Source organism: Scyliorhinus torazame, chromosome 8, assembly GCF_047496885.1.
Source record: "Scyliorhinus torazame isolate Kashiwa2021f chromosome 8, sScyTor2.1, whole genome shotgun sequence".
Taxonomy (NCBI): Eukaryota; Metazoa; Chordata; class Chondrichthyes; order Carcharhiniformes; family Scyliorhinidae; genus Scyliorhinus; species Scyliorhinus torazame.
The window spans coordinates 207193430-207216171 of NC_092714.1; positions in this window are offsets into that span (position 1 = coordinate 207193430).

The window sequence follows — 22742 nt, forward strand, 5'->3', positions numbered from 1 at the left end:
GTTTTTTTGCGTGGTTTACCTGAATGTTTCCTTTTTGGGCTCTTTGACTAGTTGGAGTTTGGCTGGGGGGAAAATAATAACGAAAACAGTTAAAAGGGTTGGGTTAAGATGGATGCTTCAGACTTTGTGCAATCTTTTTCTGTGCTGGTATGGAAAGGACTGAGAGTGCCTGTTAGTTCTTACCTCTTTTTTTTCTTGTTTAACTTGAATTGTGCTATTGTGGGGGGTTGTTTATGACTTGTATAGAGTGTTTGCTTAGGTAGGGCTGACCTGGGGAAGTGGTGTGGAGGGGTCGGGGGAGGGGTGACTGGGAACAATGGGTGGGAGACGCGCTGGCGCTGAGGCTGGGAGTCCCAGGCTAGCTGAGTGAGGCTAGTCAACGGAAGCTGAGGTGGGGGGGGGGTGCATATAGTTAGATTAGAGCAGGAATTAGGTGATAGGATGGTGTTGCTGGGGGGGTGGCGGGGGGAGAAGAAAGAGAGTCGTTCTGCTGACGGGGATGGAAATTGGGCATGGCAACAGTGAGGAGGACATGGGTGGAGCCGGTCAGGAGGCGGGCCAGATGAAGCGTGACACATGGCTGGGGGGCTGGCCAAGGAAAGGGGATGGCTGATTGGCAAAGGGGGGGCGAAGTGCCCCCCCCAACCAGGCTGATCACATAAAAAAAGAAGGACATTTTTTTTTTCCAGAAAGCCTTTGACAAGGTGCCACACAAAAGGTTGTTGCATAAGATAAAGATGCATGGCATTAAGGGGAAAGTAGTAGCATGGATAGAGGATTGGTTAATTAATAGAAAGCAAAGAGTGGGAATTAATGGGTGTTTCTCTGGTTGGCAATCAGTAGCTAGTGGTGTCCCTCAGGGATCAGTGTTGGGCCCACAACTGTTCACAATTTACATAGATGATTTGGAGTTGGGGACCAAGGGCAATGTGTCCAAGTTTGCAGATGACACTATGATAAGTGGTAAAGCAAAAAGTGCAGAGGATACTGGAAGTCTGCAGAGGGATTTGGATAGGCTAAGTGAATGGGCTAGGGTCTGGCAGATGGAATACAATGTTGACAAATGTGAGGTTATCCATTTTGGTAGGAATAACAGCAAAAGGGATTATTATTTAAATGATAAAATATTAAAACATGCTGCTGTGCAAAGAGACCTGGGTGTGCTAGTGCATGAGTCGCAAAAAGTTGGTTTTCAGGTGCAACAGGTGATTAAGAAGGCAAATGGAATTTTGTCCTTCATTGCTAGAGGGAGGGAGTTTAAGACTAGGGAGGTTCTGCTGCAATTGTATAAAGTGTTAGTGAGGCCACACCTGGAGTATTGTGTTCAGTTTTGGTCTCCTTACTTGAGAAAGGACGTACTGGCACTGGAGGGTGTGCAGAGGAGATTCACTAGGTTAATCCCAGAGCTGAAGGGGTTGGATTACGAGGAGAGGTTGAGTAGACTGGGACTGTGCTCGTTGGAATTTAGAAGGATGAGGGGGGATCTTATAGAAACATGTAAGATTATGAAGGGAATAGATAGGATAGATGCGGGCAGGTTGTTTCCACTGGCGGGTGAAAGCAGAACTAGGGGGCATAGCCTCAAAATAAGGGGAAGTAGATTTAGGACTAAGTTTAGGAGGAACTTCTTCACCCAAAGGGTTGTGAATCTCTGGAATTCCTTGCCCAGTGAAGCAGTAGAGGCTCCTTCATTAAATGTTTTTAAGATCAAGATAGATAGTTTTTTGAAGAATAAAGGGATTAAGGGTTATGGTGTTTGGGCCGGAAAGTGGAGCTGAGTCCACAAAAGATCAGCCATGATCTCATTGAATGGTGGAGCAGGCTCGAGGGGCCAGATGGCCTACTCCTGCTCCTAGTTCTTATGATTCTCTGGGAAGCTAGGGAGGAGATTGCTGAGCCTTTGGCTTTGATTTTTAAGTCATCTTTGTCTGCAGGATTAGTGCCAGAAGACTGGAGGAGAGCAAATGTTGTCCCCTTGTTCAAGAAGGGGAGTAGAGACAACCCCAGTAACTATACACCAGTGAGCCTTACTTCTGTTGTGGGCAAAATCTTGGAAAGGTTTATTAGAGATAGGATGTATAATCATCTGGAAAGGAATAATTTGATTAGAGATAGTCAACACGGTTTTGTGAAGGGTAGGTCATGCCTCACAAACCTTATTGAGTTCTTTGAGAAGGTGACCAAACAGGTGGATGTGGGTAAAGCAGTTGATGTGGTGTATATGGATTTCAGTAAAGCATTTGATAAGGTTCCCCACGGTAGGCTACTGCAGAAAATACGGAGGCATGGGATTCAGGGTGATTTAGCAGTTTGGATCAGAAATTGGCTAGCTGGAAGAGGTCAAAGGGTGGTGGTTGATGGGAAATGTTCAGATTGGAGTCCAGTTACTAGTGGTGTACCACAAGGATCTGTTTTGGGGCCACTGCTGTTTGTAATTTTTATAAATGATCTGGAGGAGGGCGTAGAAGGATGGGTGAGTAAATTTGCAGATGACACTAAAGTCGGTGGAGTTGTGGACAGTGCGGAAGGAAGTTATAAGTTACAGAGGGACATAGATAAGCTGCAGCGCTGGGCTCAGAGGTGGCAAATGGAGTTTGATGCGGAAAAGTGTGGGGTGATTCATTTTGGAAGGAATAACAGGGAGATAGAGTACTGGGCTAATGGTAAGATTCTTGATAGTGTGGATGAGCAGAGAGATCTTGGTGTCCATATACATAGACCCCTGAAAGTTGCCACCCAGGTTGAGAGGGTTGTTAAGAAGGCGTACGGTGTGTTAGCTTTTATTGTTCGAGGGATTGAGTTTCGGAGCCATGATGTCATATTGCAGCTGTACAAAACTCTGATGCGGCCGCATTTGGAGTATTGCCTGCAATTCTGGTCGCCGCATTATAGGAAGGATGTGGAAGCATTGGAAAGGGTGCAGAGGAGATTTACCAGGATGTTGCCTGGTATGGAGGGAAGATCTTATGAGGAAAGGCTGAGGGACTTGAGGCTGTTTTCGTTAGAGAGAAGAAGGTTAAGAGGTGACTTAATTGAGGCATACAAGATGATCAGAGGATTGGATAGGGTGGACAGTGAGAGCCTTCTTCCTCGGATGGTGATGTCTAACATGAGGGGACATAGCTTTAAGTTGAGGGGAGATAGATATAAGACAGATGTCAGAGGTAGGTTCTTTACTCAGAGAGTAGTAAGGGCGTGGAATGCCCTGCCTGCAACAGTAGTGGACTCACCAACACTAAGGGCATTCAAATGGTCATTGGATAGACATATGGATGATAAGGGAATAGTGTAGATGGGCTTTAGAGTGGTTTCACAGGTCGGCGCAACATTGAGGGCCGAAGGGCCTGTACTGCGCTGTAATGTTCTATGTTCTATGTTCTTTGTCTGAAGCTGGAGAGGTATTACATGGATACATAGAAGATGTATCTATGTAATATTGGTATTGGAGGGAGGTTTTAATTATCATGAAATGAAAATGAAAATTGCTTATTGTCACAAGTAGGCTTCAATGAAGTTACTGTGAAAAGCTCCTAGTCACCACATTCTGGCGCTTGTTCGGGGAGGCTGGTAGGGGAATTGAACCGTGCTGCTGGCCTGCCTTGGTCTGCTTTAAAAGCCAGCGATTTAGCCCAGTGTACTAAACCAGCCCCTAGTATCTCGGGATACTACATGTGAACTTGGAACCAGGGACCCCCAGAAGCCATATTTAGGGTGTCTGACCAGCCCAAGCTGCAGGCGGGTGCGGGGGCAGATGAAATGAAATGAAAATTGCTTATTGTCACAAGTAGGCTTCAAATGAAGTTACTGTGAAAAGCCCCTAGTCGCCACATTCCAGCACCTGTTCATGGAGGTTGGAATAGGAATTGAACCGTGCTGCTGGTCTGTTTTAAAAGCCAGCAATTTAGCCCAGTGTGCTAAACTTCATTGTTTTAGCCTTTGCCTCACTGATAGCCCTGAGGTGGGTCCTGTTGGGGTGGAGGTCAGTTTCTCTACCCTGTGCCTTGGCTTGGCGGGGGTGGGTGGACCTGATTGAATTTTTGATTCTCGAGAAGGTGGAATTTGAGCTGAGGGGGATGAAAGACGGATTCTACAATTCATGGGGACTGTCTTTTATGCACTTTCGAGAAGTGGTTGCCATTGAACATTGGCGGGGGGGTGGGGAGTGGGGGAGCGGAGGAAGTGGTTGGGGTTATTGTTGTTTTTGATTACACTGTTTTTTTTTTAATAAACATTTTATTGAGGTCTTTTTGGTATAGTAACAACAACAAAATAAACAATATACATGAAACCATAAACATAGTGCAAAAGCCATTTACCTCTCGTACAGGTCCCACCCTTATTGACCCCCTACTCTAATCTAAACTACTCCCCCCCCGGTCTGCTGCCGATTAATTTCCCGCAAGTAAGTCGACATACGGTTGCCGCCTCCGGGTAACCCTAACAGTGACCATCTCAAGGCGAACTTGATTTTCTCCAAACAGAGAAAGCTAGCCATGTCCCATAGCCAGGTCTCCGACTTTGGGGGCCTTGAGTCCCTCCATGCTAATAGTATCCGTCTCCGGGCTACCAGGGAAGTATAGGCCAGAACGTCTGCCTCTTTCCCCTCCTGGATTCCCGGGTCTTCTGACATCCTGAAAATTGCCACCTCTGGACTCAGCGCCACCCTTGTTTTTACCACCGTGGACATGACATCTGCAAACCCCAGAAAAATCCCCGAAGCTTTGGACATGTTCAAAACAAGTGGACATGGTTCGCCGGTCCTCCTGCACATTTTGCGCACCTGTCCTCCACCCCAAAGAATCTACTCATCCGGACCACTGTCATGTGAGCCCGGTGAACAACCTTAAATTGTATCAGCACATGTTGGGACGTTGTTGTATCAGCACATGTTGGCACATGTTGCGGACGTGTTGACTCGACTCACCTCCCAGCTCCTCCTCCCAATTGCGCTTCAGCTCCTCGGTCTGCATCTCCTCTGACCCCATAAGCTCCTTATAAATGTCCGAGACGCTCCCTTCTCCTACCCACCCTCTGGAAACTACCCTGTCCTGAATCCCCCTTAGCGGTAGGAGCGGGAAGGTTGACACCAGTTTACGAAGGAAGTCCAGCACCTGCAGATACCTGAATTTGTTTCCACTCGCCAACCTAAACTTTTCCTCTATCGCCCTCATACTCAGAAAGCTCCCTTCTATGAACCCCCATCCTCTCAATCCCCGCTCTCCGCCAGAACTGGAACCCCCCGTCCATGCTCCCCGGGGCAAACTGGTGATTATCACAGATTGGGGCCCAGACCAATGCTCCCACTGCTCCCACATGCCGCCTCCACTGGCCCCAAACTCTCAGGGCCACCACCACCACTGGACTGGTGGAGTGCCATGCCGGCAGGAACGACAGTGGAGCAGTTACCAACGCTCCCAAACTGGTGCCCTTACATGAACCCGCCTCCATACGCACCCATGCCGACCCCTCCCCCGCCACCCACTTCCTGATCATGGCCATATTCGCCGCCCAGTAATAGTTACTAAAATTTGGCAGCGCCAGCCCGCCCTCCTCCCGACTCTGCTCAAGCATTACCTTCCTTACTCGCTGGGTCTTGCCCGCCCAGACAAAGCCCGTGATCACTCTGTTGACCCGCTTAAAATAGGACCACGGAATAAAGATGGGGAGACACTGAAATACAAATAGGAATCTCAGGAGGACCGTCATCTTCACCGTTTGCACCCTCCCAGCCAGAGACAACGGAAGCACATCCCATCACCGAAAATCGTCCTTCATTTGGTCCACCAGCCGGGCCAGATTCAATTTATGCAGCTGGTCCCATTCCCGCGCCACTTTTATGCCTAGGTACCTAAAGCTTCCCTCTACTAACCTAAACGGCAGCTCTCCCAGTCGCCTCACCCTCGCCTGGGCCACAAACATCTCACTCTTTCCCATATTAAGCTTATACCCCGAAAACCGGCCAAATTCCCTTCAAGTCCTCATGATTTCTTCCATCCCCTCTATTGGGTCCGAAACATACAGAAGCAGGTAATCCGCATAGAGCGAAGCCATGTGCTCCACGCCCCCCCCCCCCCCCCCCCCCCCCCGACCAGTCCTCTCCAACCCCTCGAGGCTCTCGGAGCAATTGCCAATGGCTCTATAGCCAGCGCAATCAACAGTGGGGAGAGGGGGCATCCCTGTCTCGTCCCCCAGTGCAGTCTAAAATAGTCCGATGTTGTCCTATTCGTCCGTACACTTGCCACAGGAGCCTGTTACAGTATCCTGACCCAGTCAATAAAGTCCCGCCCGAATCCGAACCGCCCCAGTATCTCCCACAGATAGTCCCATTCTACCCAATCAAAAGCCTTTTCTGCATCCATTGTGATCACTACCTCCACCTCCCTACTGTCCGGGGGCATCATGATCACATTTAACAGCCTTCTTACATTGGCCACCAACTGCCTGCCCTTAACAAGCCCCGCCTGGTCCTCCCCAATAACGTCCAGAACACAATCCTCGATCCTGGAGGGCAAGATTTTGGCCAGCAACTTGGCATCTAAATTCAACAGGGAGATCGGCCTGTAGGACCCACACGGCTCCGGGGTTTTGTCCCGCTTAAGAATCAGCGCAATCGTTGCCTGTGACATCGTCGGGATCAACACCCCTCTTTCCCTTGCCTCATTGAACATCCTCAACAACATCGGCCTCAATATCCCCGAGAACGTTTTATAAAACTCCACTGGGTACCCGTCCGGACACGGGGCCTTACCTGCCTGCATGGCCTTCAAGCCCTCCACTATCTCTTCCAGCCAGATTGGGGCCCCCAGCCCTTCTACCCGCTCCCCGTCCACCTTTGTGGAATTCAGCCCCTCCAAGAAGTGCCTCATCTTCTCCGGCCCAGTAGCGGGTTCCGGCCTGTACAGCCTGCTGTAGAAATCCCTAAACGCCTTGTTCACCCCTACTGAATCACCAACCAGGTTCCCGTCTCCGTCCTTTACTTTCCCTATCTCCCTAGCTGCCTCCCTTTTCCTAAGCTGCTGTGCAAGTATTCTGCTGGCCTGCTCTCCATGTTCATAGATCGCCGCCCTCACCTTTCTCAGCTGCTCCACCACCCTCCCTGTGGTCAGCAAACTAAACTCCACCTGTAACCTCCGCCGTTCCCTTAAAAGCCCTGCCTCTGGGGTCTCCGCATACATCCTATCAATCTCCTTTACCAGTTGGTCCATCTCTGCCCTGTCCACCTTCACCCTATGGGCCTGGATCGAGATCAGCTCCCCCTGACCACCGCTGCTGAAATTTCCCCCGTGTCATTGGCCTGCAGGTACCTCTGAATACATTTCCTCAGCCGCTCGCACATCCCTTCATCCGCCAAAAGTCCCACATCCAACCTCCAGTGCGGGCGCTGGTTACTGTCTTTATTAACCTGCAGGTCAACCCAGTGCGGAGCATGGTCTGAGATTGTGATCGCTGAGTACCCCGTGTCCACTACCCTAGCCAGCAAGGCTCTGCTCAAAATAAAGAAATCAATACGGGAATACGCTTTATGCACGAGAGAGTAGAAGGAGAACTCCTTCACCCTCGGCCGCCCAAATTACCATGGATCCACCCCCCCCCATCAGCTCCATGAACTCTCTTAGTTCCTTTGCCATTACTGGCACCCTGCCTGTTCTCGAGCTTGACCGGTCCAAGCCAGGGTTCATAACTGTGTTGAAGTCCCCTCCCATGACCAACCTGGGCGAGTCCAGGTCCGGTATCTTCCCCAGCATCCTCTTTATAAACTCCACATCATCACAATTTGGCGCATACACATTTACTAATACCACCTGCGCCCCCTCTAGCTTCCCACTGACCATAATGTACCGACCTCCCTCGTCCGAGACTATTCTACCCGCTCTAGTCTTTGAATCTAGTCCCGAGTGAAAGACCTGACTGATCCAGCCTTTCCTCAGTCTAACCTGGTCCGTTACTCTAAGGTGCATCTCCTGCAACATTACCATGTCCGCCTTCAATCCCCTAAGATGCACGAACACATGTGCTCTTTTGACCGGCCCATTTAACCCTCAAACATTCCAGGTGATCAGCCAAGTTGGGGGGCTCATTACCCCCCTCCCCCCTCCGCCGATCAACCATCCCCTTTTTTAGGCCCACCTCCAGCCTGTGCTCCGCGCCTCCACCGGTCCATCCCCAGGCAGCCCCCGCCCCCAACCTCCTCTCTGTCCCTCAGCCCAAGTCCCTCCCTCGTCAGCAGAACATTCGCACCCTCCTCCCCCCCTAGTAACAACACCCTGTAACCCAACCCCTTTACTAAACCAAACATATGCACATCCCCCACTGCGCTTCTGAGAGCTAGCTCACCCAGCTAGCCTGGTGGCCCCCATCCCCGGCACCAGATAGTCTCCCACCTATTGTTCCCTCCCCACCCTCTCCCCCGCTCATACAAACAAACTCCAACATCAAACAATCTCCACACAATTGCCCAACAGAAAAAAACCAAGATCAAAACAAGCACACCTCCATCCCCAACAGTGCAAATGAAAACCTTAACTCACTCAGCTCTACCGCTGGTTCCAAATCAATGCAAATGGCATCACAAACATCTTCCATGAAACGCAATACTAGAAACTTTTCACAAAAACAGAGAAACAAAAAGAAATAACAAAAACATGAACGTTGCCGGCAAGTTCAAAAGTTCTCAATCCATCACCAGCCCTTTCTTTTTTGCAAAGTCCAACGCGTCCTGAGGCGACTCAAAGTAAAAGTGCTGATCCTCGTGCGTGACCCAGAGAAGGGCTGGGTATAACAGTCCAAACTCACCTTTTTCTTGAAAAGGATCGCCCTGATCTGGTTGAAGCCTGCCCTCCTCCTGGCCACCTCTACACTCAGGTTCTGGTAGACCCGCAGGATGCTATTGTCCCATTTCCAGTTCTGTGTCTGCTTGGCCCACTGCAGAATGTGCTCCTTATCCGAGAACCTGTGGAATTTCACCACCATTGCCCTCGGGGGGTCTCCCATTCACGGCTTCCTCACGAGTGCTCTGTGAGCTCTATCCACCTCCAAGGGCCGGGGGAATGCCCCATCCCCCAGCAGCTTCACAAACATGTCTGCGATGTATGCCCCAGCGTCCGTTCCTTCGGACCCCTCCGGGAGCCCGACGATTCTTAGGTTCTGCCGGCGGGACCTATTTTCTAGGTCCTCCACCTTCGCCAGGAACTTCTTCTGCTGGTCCCTCAGCATCCCCACCTCCAGATCCTTCGCAGTCTGATGTTCCTCCTGCTCAGCCAGCGCCTTCTCCATCTTCTGGATCGCTTGATCCTGGGCGTCCAATCTATGCTCCAACCGCTCAATCAACTCTTTTATCAGGTCCAAGCAGTCCCGTTTCTGCGTAGCAAAGCCTTCCTGAATGACTTGCATCAGCTGCTCCATAGACTGCTGGGTCGACAAGCCAGAGGTCCGAACCTCCGCCATGCTGTCTTCTGTTGCAGCCACAGCCCAAGCCTTCTCTATCTTCTTGTTTCTGCCCTTACGAACACTTCTAGTCCTTCTCTCCATGCACCGAAGTTGGAATTCAGTAAACAATTGCCACTAACATCCGTTTTACATTTCAAATCCGGTAAAAAAACAGGGGAAAGGTCCAAAATTCTGACCCGAGCAGGAGCCACCAAATGTGCGACTTACTCCTCCATAGCCGCCACCGGAAGTTCCTTGATTACACTGTTAACTGATAGACAGGGCGGCACGGTAGCATTGTTGGGTGGGGCTACTGGGTTATGGGGATAGGGTGGAGGTGTTGACCTTGGGTAGGGTGCTCTTTCCAAGAGCCGGTGCAGACTCGAATGGCCTCCTTCTGCACTGTAAATTCTATGATAATCTATGATAATTGTGGACAGCACAATTGCTTCACAGCTCCAGGGTCCCAGGTTCGATTCCGGCTTGGGTCACTGTCTATGCGGAGTCTGCACATCCTCCCCGTGTGTGCGTGGGTTTCCTACGGGTGCTCTGGTTTCCTCCCACAGTCCAAAGATGTGCAGGTTAGGTGGATTGGCCATGATAAGTTGCCCTTCGTGTCCAAAATTGCCCTTAGCGTTGGGTGGGGTTACTGGGTTATGGGGATAGGGTGCGGTGTTGACCTTGGGTAGGATGCTCTTGCCAAGAGCCGGTGCAGACTCGTTGGGCCGAATGGCCTCCTTCTGCACTGTAAATTCTATGAAGACTGTTAAATTTTTACCTGGAATGCACGGGTAGATTTTTCGGTCCATATATTGAGGGGGTTGCTGGTTTTGTTTGGGGGATTGTTATTGTATTTGTTGTTTTTGTTTGATTTTACTTCTGTTGTTGATGAAAATGAGGAGAATAAAAACATTTTTTTAAAAATGATTTGCACACCTTGGGCGAAATTCTCCGTTATCGGCGGAAACTCCGCCGATCGGCGCAAAAAACGGCGCAAATCCCACTTGCGTCACGTCATAAAAATGGGCCGATAGTCTGCGGCCCGAAATGGGCTAGCAGCGACGTAACGGGATCCGCGCTTGCGCAGTGGTTCACGCCGTGCAGCGTCATACGCGCTGCACGGCGTGACGGCTCATAAGGCCGCGCAGCTCCCCCCCCACCCGACCGGAACAGCCGACCGCAACACCCGACTTGATGGCTGGCCGTCGCTCAGCCCCGAGGTTCGAGTCACGCGATGTGGAGGCGCTCCTGGATGCGGTGGAGCAGAGGAGGGACGCCCTGTATCCCGGGCACGGCCGCAGAGTTGCCCCACGCCACAGCCGGCGTCTGTGGAGGGAGGTGGCAGAGGCCGTCACCGCTGTGGCCCTGACACCACGGACAGGCACCCAGTGCCACAAGAAGGTGAACGACCTCGTCAGAGCAGGCAGGGTGAGCGTCCCCCATATCCCCCATATCCCCTCTCCCCCAAATCCCCCCCTCCCCCATATCCCCCATATCCCCCCTCCCCCATATCCCCCATATTCCCCCCTCCCCCATATCCCCCCCTCCCCCATATCCCCCATATTCCCCCCTCCCCCATATCCCCATATCCCCCCTCCCCCATATCCCCCCTCCCCCATATCCCCCCCTCCCACATATCCACCCTCCCCCATATCCCCCCTCCCCCATATCCCCCATATCCCCCCTCCCCCATATCCCCCCCTCCCCCATATCCCCCCTCCCCCATATCCCCCATATTCCCCCCTCCCCCATATCCCCCCTCCCCCATATCCCCCCTCCCCCATATCCCCCATATCCCCCCTCCCCCATATCCCCCCTCCCACATATCCCCCATATCCCCCCTCCCCCATATCCCCCATATCCCCCCTCCCCCATATCCCCCCTCCCCCATATCCCCCCTCCCACATATCCCCCATATTCCCCCCTCCCCCATATCCCCCCTCCCCCATATCCCCCATATCCCCCCTCCCCCATATCCCCCATATCCCCCCTCCCCCATATCCCCCATATCCCCCCTCCCCCATATCCCCCCTCCCCCATATCCCCCATATCCCCAAGTGAATCCAGCCCTAACCTTAACCTCTGCAATGCACGCGCAACCGATGGCGTGCATTCATATACCTGCCTAACACTGTTGCCTTTTACCCCTGCCACCACCCCCCCCCCCCCCCCCCCCAGGAGAAGCGCGCACACAACAATAGGGAGCATGTGAGGACTGGAGGAGGGCCCGCTGATGAGAGGCCACTGACCGTACACGAGGAAAGGGCCCTGGAACTGGCTGGCGGACCTGACGACCGGGAGGTTGCTGATGCAGAGGTCGGGGCCCCACGAGCAAGTGAGCCACCAACAGCCCGTCCCCATATCCCCCCTCCCCTATATCCCCCTCTCCCGTATCACCTGATCACTGCCTGATGTCTAACCATGCATGCTTCATTGTGTATCGCAGGACCAAACGTCCTGGCACCCATCCCCGCAGATGCAGACCGCCCGCAGGATGCCCCTCGGAGACCACGGGAGACGGAGAGACCCGAACCCTCCAGCATGCGACGCCCGCAGGATGCCCCTCGGAGACCACGGGAGACGGAGAGACCCGAACCCTCCAGCATGCGACGCCCGCAGGATGCCCCTCGGAGACCACGGGAGACGGAGAGACCCGAACCCTCCAGCATGCGACGCCCGCAGGATGCCCCTCGGAGACCACGGGAGACGGAGAGACCCGAACCCTCCAGCATGCGACGCCCGCAGGATGCCCCTCGGAGACCACGGGAGACGGAGAGACCCGAACCCTCCAGCATGCGACGCCCGCAGGATGCCCCTCGGAGACCACGGGAGACGGAGAGACCTGGAGCAACAGGGAGACGACACCCCCGTCACGTGCGGGAGCGACCACCCAGCGATGAGGGGGGCAGCCACAGGCCCCCGTCACATCCGAGCCAGGACACCACTACCCAGGACACCACTATCCAGGACACCCCTACCCGGGACACCACTACCCAGGACACCCCTACCCGGGACAGCACTACCCGGGACAGCACTACCCAGGACACCCCTACCCGGGAAGACGAAATACCGGACAGTGACTCAGAGTGGATGGGTGGAGACGAACCCCCACCCCAAAGTGCCATGGACTCAGAGTGGGACGAAGAGCACGACACAACGCCACTGCTGTCACCAACACCCTCCACCATCGCAGAAACACTCACCACGGTTGGGCACTTTAGTGATGAGGCGTCTGGTACACTCACTGGTGCGCACAACACAGCCGTCCCGGTACAGCAGGTGGAGGTAGGAGCAGCAGAGGGACCGGGCGGTCGGAGGGCAGCCCAGGCCAAGCGAACATCTGCCGCCCAGATGGATCCCGGGTTCCTGCAGTTACCACACCCACACATAGATCCGATGCAACCACCGACACGGAGACGAGCGAATAGGGTGACGGGTGGCTTGCGGCGGCTGCGGTCGCAGGTGGAGGAGTCCACCCGCGTCCAGGAGCTGGGAGTGGTCCCGGTCATGCGTGCCACCCAGGCTGACACCGCACGGGTGGCGTCCGCGGTGGAGGCAATGGGTGCGACGGTGTCAGACATGGGGAACGGTTTGCGAGGCCTGGGGCCTTCCGTGCAGGCGGCGTCTGTGGCCCAGGAAATGGCTGCCCTCTCACAGGAGGCCATGAGCCAGTGCCAGCGCCAGATGGCAGAGGCGCTCAACGCCATAGCCCAGTCTCAGCAGGCCATGGCCCAGTCTCAGCAGGCCATAGCCCAGTCTCTGCAGGCCATGGCCCAGTCTCTGCAGGCCATGGCCCAGTCTCAGCAGGCCATCGCTGAGGGCATCGGCGCCAGTGGCCATGTGCGAGCTGGCGTCGCACTGTCGCAGACAGGGTTCGACAACCCCCTGGGCTCCATGGCTGCAAACCTGCAGACCCCTGTCGATACCAGCACGGGCCTCCAGGACTGGCAGCGCCAGATGTCGGGGGCGCGTCGGATGGCCAGTCCGTTCGCATCCCCCACCCATGTAGAGGCCTGGGGGCCATCGGGCACCCCGAGGGAGGAGGAGGTGGTGTGGTCCATCCCGGCTCCCTCTGTAGGGGAGGTCCCGGTACACCGCGACACCTCGGACTCCCCCCCTTCCGTCCCAGGTGCATCGGGTGGGCAACGGGCAGGACAGGCTGGCAGCTCGCCATCCCAGTCGCCCGGGCCGCAGCCTGGCCCATCTAGGCCAGGACGCCCCAGGAAACGGCCGCCAAAGGGATCCAGTGTCAGAGGGCAGGAATCACAGGAGTCCACCTCCAGTTCTGCTGTACCGTCTGGGGAACCACGTAGACGTAGTCAAAGGGCCCGTAAGGCCAAACAATTAGACACTGAGTAAGTTGGCACGGGTGCAGGGCACAGATGAGTTTTAGGCGCTAGGGCACGTGCATGAACTCCTTTGGTTATTAAAGTCAATGTTACACCTACCGAAGCTGCCTTTATGCTCTGTCCAAAGTGTGCGGGGGTGTCATGTACGTTGAGCGCAAGTGTGTGTGTGAGGGGTGGTCTTACCTCAGCCCCAGGTGAGTCTGCCCCCTTCCCCCTGGGCCGCCATCAACATCCCCCGGGCAGAGGACGGGACCGTGCGCTGCAGTATCACAGCCGCATGCAGGGATGGTCCGGGTGGATGGTGGTACTGTGGCCATGGGTCAGACATAGTCCAACGATGTAGAGCCAGGAGCTCATCGGAGGCGGGCTGTCATCATTCTCCATGGCCTGCGATAGACACGCGTCCACCCGCAACTGGGTGAGCCCGGCCCGTTGTGCCGCCGGTGGATCGGCAATTGGGAGTGGGGGGGTGGTGTGCATGCGGGTGGGGTGTGTGGGGTTGGGGAGGGGGGTGATGGTGCTGGGTGGATGGATGGGTGGGGGGTGTGGGTGGTCGGCTGTTGTCATGGTGTGCGGTCTGTGGCCATACTACCCGATTCCCACGCCCATCTAGTCAGTGAAGCGGGCGTCTATCAGTCTGTCCCGTGCCCGCTGGGCCAGCCGGTAACGGTGGACAGCCACCCGTCTGTGTCTACCCCGTCTGCCCTGACCATTGCCCCCATCCCCCTCATCTGGGGAGGACTGGGCCTCTTCCTGCTGCTCCTCCACTCCGCCCTCCTCTGCCTGCGGCACATCGCCCCTCTGCTGGGCTATGTTGTGCAGGACGCAGCACACCACAATGATGCGGCCGACCCTATCTGACCGATACTGGAGGGCGCCCCCAGAGAGGTCCAGGCACCTGAAACGCATCTTCAGCACGCCAAAGCACCTCTCGATCACTCCCCTTGTCGCTACATGGGCATCATTGTAGCGGTTCTCCGCCTCATTGCGTGGCCTCCGTATAGGCGTCATCAGCCACGATCGCAATGGGTAGCCCCTGTCGCCCAGCAACCAGCCCCTCAGCCGGGGATGGCGTCCCTCGTACATGCCGGGGATGGATGACCGCGACAACACGAATGAGTCGTGTACACTGCCTGGGTAACGGGCGCAGACGTGCAGGATCATCATGCGGTGGTCGCAGACCACCTGTACGTTCATCGAATAGGTCCCCTTCCTATTAGTGAACACGGCCCTGTTATCTGCAGGTGGCCGCACGGCGACGTGCATCCCATCGATCGCGCCCTGGACCATGGGGAACCCGGCAATGGCAGAGAAGCCCACGGCCCGGGCATCTTGGCTGGCCCGGTCCACGGGGAAGCGGATGTAGCGGTGCGCCATGGCATAAAGGGCATCTGTCACTGCCCGGATGCACCGATGCACCGATGTCTGCGATATGCCGGACAGGTCCCCACTCGGTGCCTGGAATGACCCCGTTGCATAAAAGTTCAGGGCCACCGTAACCTTGACGGACACGGGGAGAGGGTGTCCCCCGCCAGTGCCACGCGGTGACAGGTGTGCCAGCAGGTGGCAGATGTGTGCCACGGTTTCCCGGCTCATCCGGAGTCTCCTCCTGCATTCCCGGTCCGTGAGGTCCTGGTATGACTGCCGGGGCCGGTACACACGGGGCGCCCTCGGGTGCCTCCGTTGCCGTGGGGCCGCGACGTCCTCCTCCCCCTCCTCGTCCTGTCGGTCAGGTGTCCCTCCAGCCTGGGCGGCTGCCGCCTGCCCCTCTGCGGCAGCCTGCGCCGCCTCTCTGGCACGCTCCTCCTCCTCCTCCTCCTCCTCCTCCTCCTCATCCAGGGCAACATAGACATGAGCGGCTGCCACCACGGCGGCCAACATCGCTGGATGATCTGAAAACATGACGACCTGGTGGGGGGGAGGGGAACGACGACATGTCATCATTGCCCATATCCCCTCCTCCCCCCAGCCAGGTGGCATGGACCGCATGGGTCCAACTGTTGGAGGCTGGCACCTGGCCAGGTGGACCAACTCATTTGCCCTCCCATCACCCACCCCGGCACGGACCCCCCCCCGCCCCAACCTCCACCCCAGCACGGACCCCCCCCCCCCAACCTCCACCCCGGCACGGACCCCCTCCACAACCCCCAACCTCCACCCCGGCACGGACCCCCCCCCCCAACCTCCACCCCGGCACGGACCCCCTCCACAACCCCCAACCTCCACCCCGGCACGGACCCCCTCCACAACCTCCACCCCGGCACGGACCCCCTCCACAACCCCCAACCTCCACCCCAGCACGGACCCCCCCCCCCCAACCTCCACCCCGGCACGGACCCCCTCCACAACCCCCAACCTCCACCCCGGCACGGACCCCCTCCACAACCCCCAACCTCCACCCCGGCACGGACCCCCTCCACAACCCCCAACCTCCACCCCGGCACGGACCCCCTCCACAACCCCCAACCTCCACCCCGGCACGGACCCCCTCCACAACCTCCACCCCGGCACGGACCCCCTCCACAACCCCCAACCTCCACCCCAGCACGGACCCCCCCCCCCCAACCTCCACCCCGGCACGGACCCCCTCCACAACCCCCAACCTCCACCCCGGCACGGACCCCCCCCCCCCAACCTCCACCCCGGCACGGACCCCCTCCACAACCCCCAACCTCCACCCCGGCACGGACCCCCTCCACAACCTCCACCCCGGCACGGACCCCCTCCCGGCACTCCCCCGGAGCCCAGCCTACTCTAACCACCCCCCCCCCCCCCCCGCCGCACACACACACAAGCCGAGACACACCTCTTCTCAGGCAATCAGTCTGCGGCCACGCCATTTCCTGCCCAGAGCCAACCCCCCAGGCCGTCACTCACCTCCTCGCTGGTCGGCGTGAGCCTGGAGCACCGGGTCACGCCGATGAAAAGGAGGTTTGATTGACGTCGACGTGAACGGTCATCACGTCGACGGGACTTCGGCCCATCCGGAAGGGAGAATATCGGCAGGCCGAAAATCGGCTGCCTTGCGCAGGCCCGTGACATTCTCCGCGGCAGCGGCGCCATTAACGCCCCGCCGACTTTTCTCCCTTCGGAGACTTCGGCGGGGGCGGGGGCGGGATTCACGGCGGCCAACGGCCATTCTCCGACCCGGCGGGGGGTCGGAGAATGACGCCCCTTATGTGAGTGTGATCTAAAACTCTTTTTTAAATTTAGAGTACCCAATTCATTTTTTTCAATGAAGGGGCAATTTAGCTTGGCCAATCCACCTACCCTGCACATCTTTTGGGTTGTGGGGGCGAAACCCACGCAAACACGGGGAGGATGTGAAAACTCCACATGGACAGTGACCCAGAGCCGGGATCGAACCTGGGACCTCGGTGCTGTGAGACAGCAGTGCTAACCACTGCACCACCGTGCTGCCCACGTGATCTGGAACTTGACATTCATTGGAAGCGGGCTGGTTAGATGGCAAACTGATTTGCCCCTGGCGTGAATATCGATTTTGGTCTCTCCTGCTATTTAACCAGTGGGCCCAGATCCCGCCCCCAAGTCAGCCAGCTTCTGACTCACCGAAAGCGGCACAATGTGGTGGTTAAATCATGCTCTTTGTGACAGAAACTAAGACCAGTGTAAAAGTGTGCTTTCAAGGGCTAGGCCAGAGATTTATCGCACCAAATACAGCCTGGGACAAGTGGGCCATAGATTTATCATTGGCTGTGATTATTAAATGCAAAACTGTCTTTCAAAAAAAAAAGGGATGGGGGTGAAAAACCAAGCAAGAAAAATCTTCGGGACTTTGTGATTCACCCTGCATAAATGTAACTACCTGTTGCCCTGAAAATGAATTGGTTACATTTAGATCATCAACCTTATGGGCACAATTCTCCCAAAAGGGAACAAAGTCCCCTAGCAAGCATGTTTAGTTGCATGTTTCCTGGCACTCGCAGGAATCTACACATTAGAGTGAGGCTTACTTATTTGCTAAAATATGATCCTGCCCATTATGGGCGGGATTTACATCGCAACATTTCGTGAGATTGAGTTGAATCTTGCGTGGCATTGTGAGCTGGGTCGATCCCGGGAGTGGGGTCTCCCAGCGTTCAATGGCCACGCTGCGCCGTGGTGAGCTGCCTTTTGGGTGCAGTGTGGTCGTTGGATCACGCCCATGTTATTTTAACCATTACGTACCTCACAGTCCAGTATGCATCCTGATTTTTTACATTTATACTTTTCTTAAACCGTTGCAATCTGTTGAAGTCTAGCTACTAATCTAAATGTGTAATCTAATTTGAAAATTTAAATTTGAAGTATTAATATCTTTGCCAGCTCCTTAAAGTTATTTTCCCTAATTGCAATGCACAATTAGACCCTGGGCGTGATTTCGGTGGTAGAGGGTACCTAAAATATGAAGGATGGCAAGCCCATTATCTTCCCTACCACCCCAAGCTGTCCTCCATAATATATCATTTTTCATATATAATTAATGGTCAATTGAGCTTATTACACTGCCCACACCATAATACAGTTGGCATGGGCAGGTGAGCTGAGGTGGAAGGACTGTTTTTTGAACACAAGTTGTAAAACGGCAGGAAGCAAAGGGATGGGCATCCTTTGAGGGGTGCCTTTGGTGCACCTGGGCACGCCCCTCCCCCAAGGTGATAGCCACCCCTTGTTCCTGGCCTTCAGGATCCCCACCACACCTCCCTAGCTCCCTCCCTCAGCTGCCTGGTCCCTCACAACCCTAAAAGCAAGGAACTTAACTTGATCCATCGATGTTCTGTGTGGAACTGCTTGCACTCCCAGCAGCGCCCACTGCTGACTCATTGGCTGGCAGCTCTCGGGCTGGGACTTCCTCACACTGGGAGTCGGGAGTCCCACTCAGCCGCCGACAGCATGTTATGTCAGGGGGGCTGCTTGAGGTGAGTCAGAGGCTGGCTGACTCGGGGGTGCAAACAATATATCTCCACCCCCACTCCCCCCTGCCCCCTCCATTAAATCCAGCCCTCAATTTCTGAACAAGTGTTCTTAAACACAGAAGATTGCTTATCAAAAACTGGGGATATATTTGCTTTGTGTGCAAAGTTATTTTTTTTCTGCCAAAATATTAAAAACTTTAACATGATTCATCGTGGAAGGCTTTAGGATGTACTTGGGAGATGCAAATAAACACTATGTAAATTAACGTTTTTCTTTTTGTGCAATATCATTTTAAAGATCTTCAGCTTTGTGAATTATTTTTTCATTTATTTTATGGACAACATATGCCCTCACATGTCTAGTTTGACAGTGTCACTGTGGTTTAGAAGTTGGTTTTTGGACCTTTCTCGCAGGTCTTAAATTAGATTAACTTTACACTGGGTCTAATAGACCATTCATCATATTCTATATCAGAATATTTTACTTATGAGAACCATTTTAGAAAAATATTAAGCTCTTGCCTCAGAATGGAATCAAAAATAAAACAGTGTGGATGCTGGAGGTCTGAAATAAACACTGAAAATGCTGGAAATATTCAGCAGGTCTGTGCATTTCCAGCATTATCTGTGATTATTTGACAATGTAAGTACAGTCCATGAGCTAAATGCTAAATCAGCATCTTTTTTTTTAATGGAGGCGATAAGAGTTCAAAAACCAACAGAACCTGAGAGGTGAAAATGTTGTTTAAAATGATGACATTCTATGAGGATTGAATCAAAATCGTGGAACTTCCATACTAACACCATTGTGAAACCACCTTCACTACATATATTGCAGTTTCAGAAAGAAGGCCTCTGCCTTTTCAAGGGCAACGGAGCTTGAGCAATAAATGCCAACCTTCCAGTGAGGCTTATATCCTGAGAATGAATGAATGAAAGCTAAATCAGAATTTTAGACACTTCGTAATGATTCAGTCGGCTAAGGCAATGAGAGGCTCAAATATACAGAATGACAATGTCTAAAAGTGCCATCCCTGATTTTATTAGACAATGCGGATCTTGGCTGTGGAGGTTGGAGGATCACTACAATTGGCTGCAGTATTCTCCGGTTAAAGAGAGAAAAACAGCCTGGGTTTTGCTCACAATTATTAAGCAACAACTTTTTAAAAAATATATTTTTTATTCTCCTCCTTTTTCACATTTTCTCCCAAATTTACACCCAACAATAAACAATAATCAATAACGAATGTAATGTCAATCCCCATAACAACGATCCCATCCTCCCACCAAACCCCAGACATTGGACCGCATGTTAACATAAACAAATAACAAAAAGGAATCAGGAATCACCCATAGTCAACATTAACACAAACAGTCCCTCCCCTCAACCCTCCCAGCCCCCAACCCCCCTCATGTTCAATGTGATCCAATTCTCGAAAGTGCATAATGAACATTATGTACTTTCAGAGGCTAGAGTCACAGTCTCAAGGTGAACCAGCAACAGTGCAGACTTTGTTTGCACTGAGTGCTGAATTTGGGTGCATTTGAGTGTTATAGTGAGAGTTTGGTGACTGAGGGAGTTAGGTGAGGAAGGAGCAAGATCCTCATTCCATTTCATTTCCTACATTTCCTCAAAGAGCGTAAAGGGAACCGGGAGTTTACAGAGAGTGCAGCTGACTGGGAGCAGAGTCGGAGGGCGGTGTTCCAGTTGGTCCACAGGGCAGCTATATTCTGTAAGGTAAGAGGGGATGGAGGCTAGGGCAGTTTCATGCTCCTCCTGTAGGATGTGGGTGGTGAGGGATACCACCGGTGTTCCCACTGACTATACCTGCGGGAAGTGCACCCAACTCCAGCTCCTCAGAGACCATGTTAGAGAACTGGAGCTGGAGCTGGATGAACTTTGGATCATCTGGGAGGCAGAGGGGGTAATAGAGAAGAGCTGCAGGGAGGTAGCCACACCCAAGGTATAGGACAAGAGTAGCTGGGTTACAGTTAGGGGAAGGAAAACAAATGGCAGACAGTGCAGGGATCCCTCATGGCCGTTCCCCTTCAAAACAAGTATACCGTTTTGAATGCTGTTGGGGGGGGATGACCTACCAGGGGAAGGCCCTAGCGGCCAGGTCTCTGGCACTGAGTCTGGCTCTGTGGCTCAGAAGGGAAAGGGGGAGAATAGAAAAGCAATAGTGATAGGAGACTCAATGGTTAGGGGAATAGATCGGAGATTCTGTGGTCGCGAGCGCGACTCCCGGAAGGTATGTTGCCTCCCGGGTGCCAGGGCCAGGGATGTCTCGGATTGAGTCTACAGGATTCTTAAGGGGGAGGGGCAGCAACCAGAAGTCGTGGTGCACATAGGCACCAACGACATAGCTAAGAAAAGGGATGAGGATCTAAAAAGTGACTTTAGGGAGTTAGGTTGGATGCTAATGATCAGGACAAGCAGAGTAGTGATCTCAGGATTGCTTCCAGTGCCACATGCAAGTGAGGCTAGGAACAGAGAGCGAGTGCAGCTGAACCCGTGGCTACAGGGCTGGTTCAGGAGGAAAGGCTTCAGATATGTGGATCATTGGGATATCTTCTGGGGAAGGTGGGACCTGTACATGAAGGACGGATTGCACCTAAACTGGAGGGGCACCAATATCCTGGGTGGGAGGTTTGCGAGAGCTCTTCGGGAGGGTTTAAACTAGTTTGGCAGGGGGATGGGAACCAGAGTTCCGGATCAGAGGATAGGGTAGCTGTTGAACGGGCAGAAATAGTATGCAGCGAGTCTGTAAGGAAGGATAGACAGTTGATAGGACAAAGTTGCACTCAGTTGGATGGGTTAAATTGTGTCTGCTTCAATGCAAGGAGTTGCAGGAATAAGGGAGATGAACTTAGAGCATGGATCAGTACTTGTAACTACGATGTTGTGGCCATTCCTGAGACATGGATTTCACAGGGGCAGGAATGGTTGTTAGATGTTCCGGGGTTTAGATGTTTTCAGAAGAATAGGGAGGGAGGTAAAAGAGGAGGGGGAGTGGCACTGTTAATGAGGGAGTGCACCACAGCTGCAGAAAAGGAGGTCATCGAGGAGGGTTTGTCTACTGAGTCAGTATGGGTGGAAGTCATATTGGGAGTTTTCTATAGACCCCAAATAGCAGCAGAGAGATCGAGGAACAGATTGGGCGGCAGATCTTGGAAAAGTGCAGAAGTAACAGAGTTGTTGTCATGGGTGACTTCAACTTCCCTAATATTGACTGGAACCTCCTTCGTGCAAATGGTTTGTGATGTGTTGGGTATGCTGGGTCTGTGAGGGCTGCGTTTACCAGAGCAGTGAGAGAGACAGGCTACCAACACTTGTAGAAGTACAACTCTATTTTATTTAGCTATGAGCTGTTAAACATACTTGCCCTGTGGGTTGACACTATGTTAGGTTGACTACCTGAGGTTAACAGGACCAGACTATACTGCTAGCACATGGTAGATGTTTGTGTTACTGATCACGGGCTCTGGCTGTCTCAGAGGCTGCATCCCGAATGAGCGGGAAAACTAGTGCCCTCTGGCTATATAGTGGCCGTGTCCTGTCTGGTGATTGGCTGCTGTGTTCTGTGTGATTGGTCTTTCAGTGTGTCAGTCAGTGTCTGTCTCTGCACCATCATATACTTGTGTGTATATTATGACAGTTTGGATGGAGCAGATTTTGTCAGGTGTGTACAGGAGGGATTACTGACTCAATATGTAGATAGGCCGACTAGGGGAGAGGCCATATTGGACTTGGTGCTTGGCAACGAACCAGTCCAGGTGTCTCAGTGGGAGAGCATTTCGGTGACAGTGACCACAACTCCTTGACCTTTACCATAGTCATGGAGATGGATAGGAACACACAGTATGGGAAGGTATTTAATTGGGGGAGGGGAAATTATACAGCTATTAAACAGGAGCTGAGGAGCATAAAGTGGAAACAATTGTTCTTGGGGAAATGCACAACAGTAATGTGAGGATTGTTTAAGGAGCACTTGCTGCGAGTGCATACGCTGAACATATGATGAACGTCTGAGGATCCTGGGATTATATT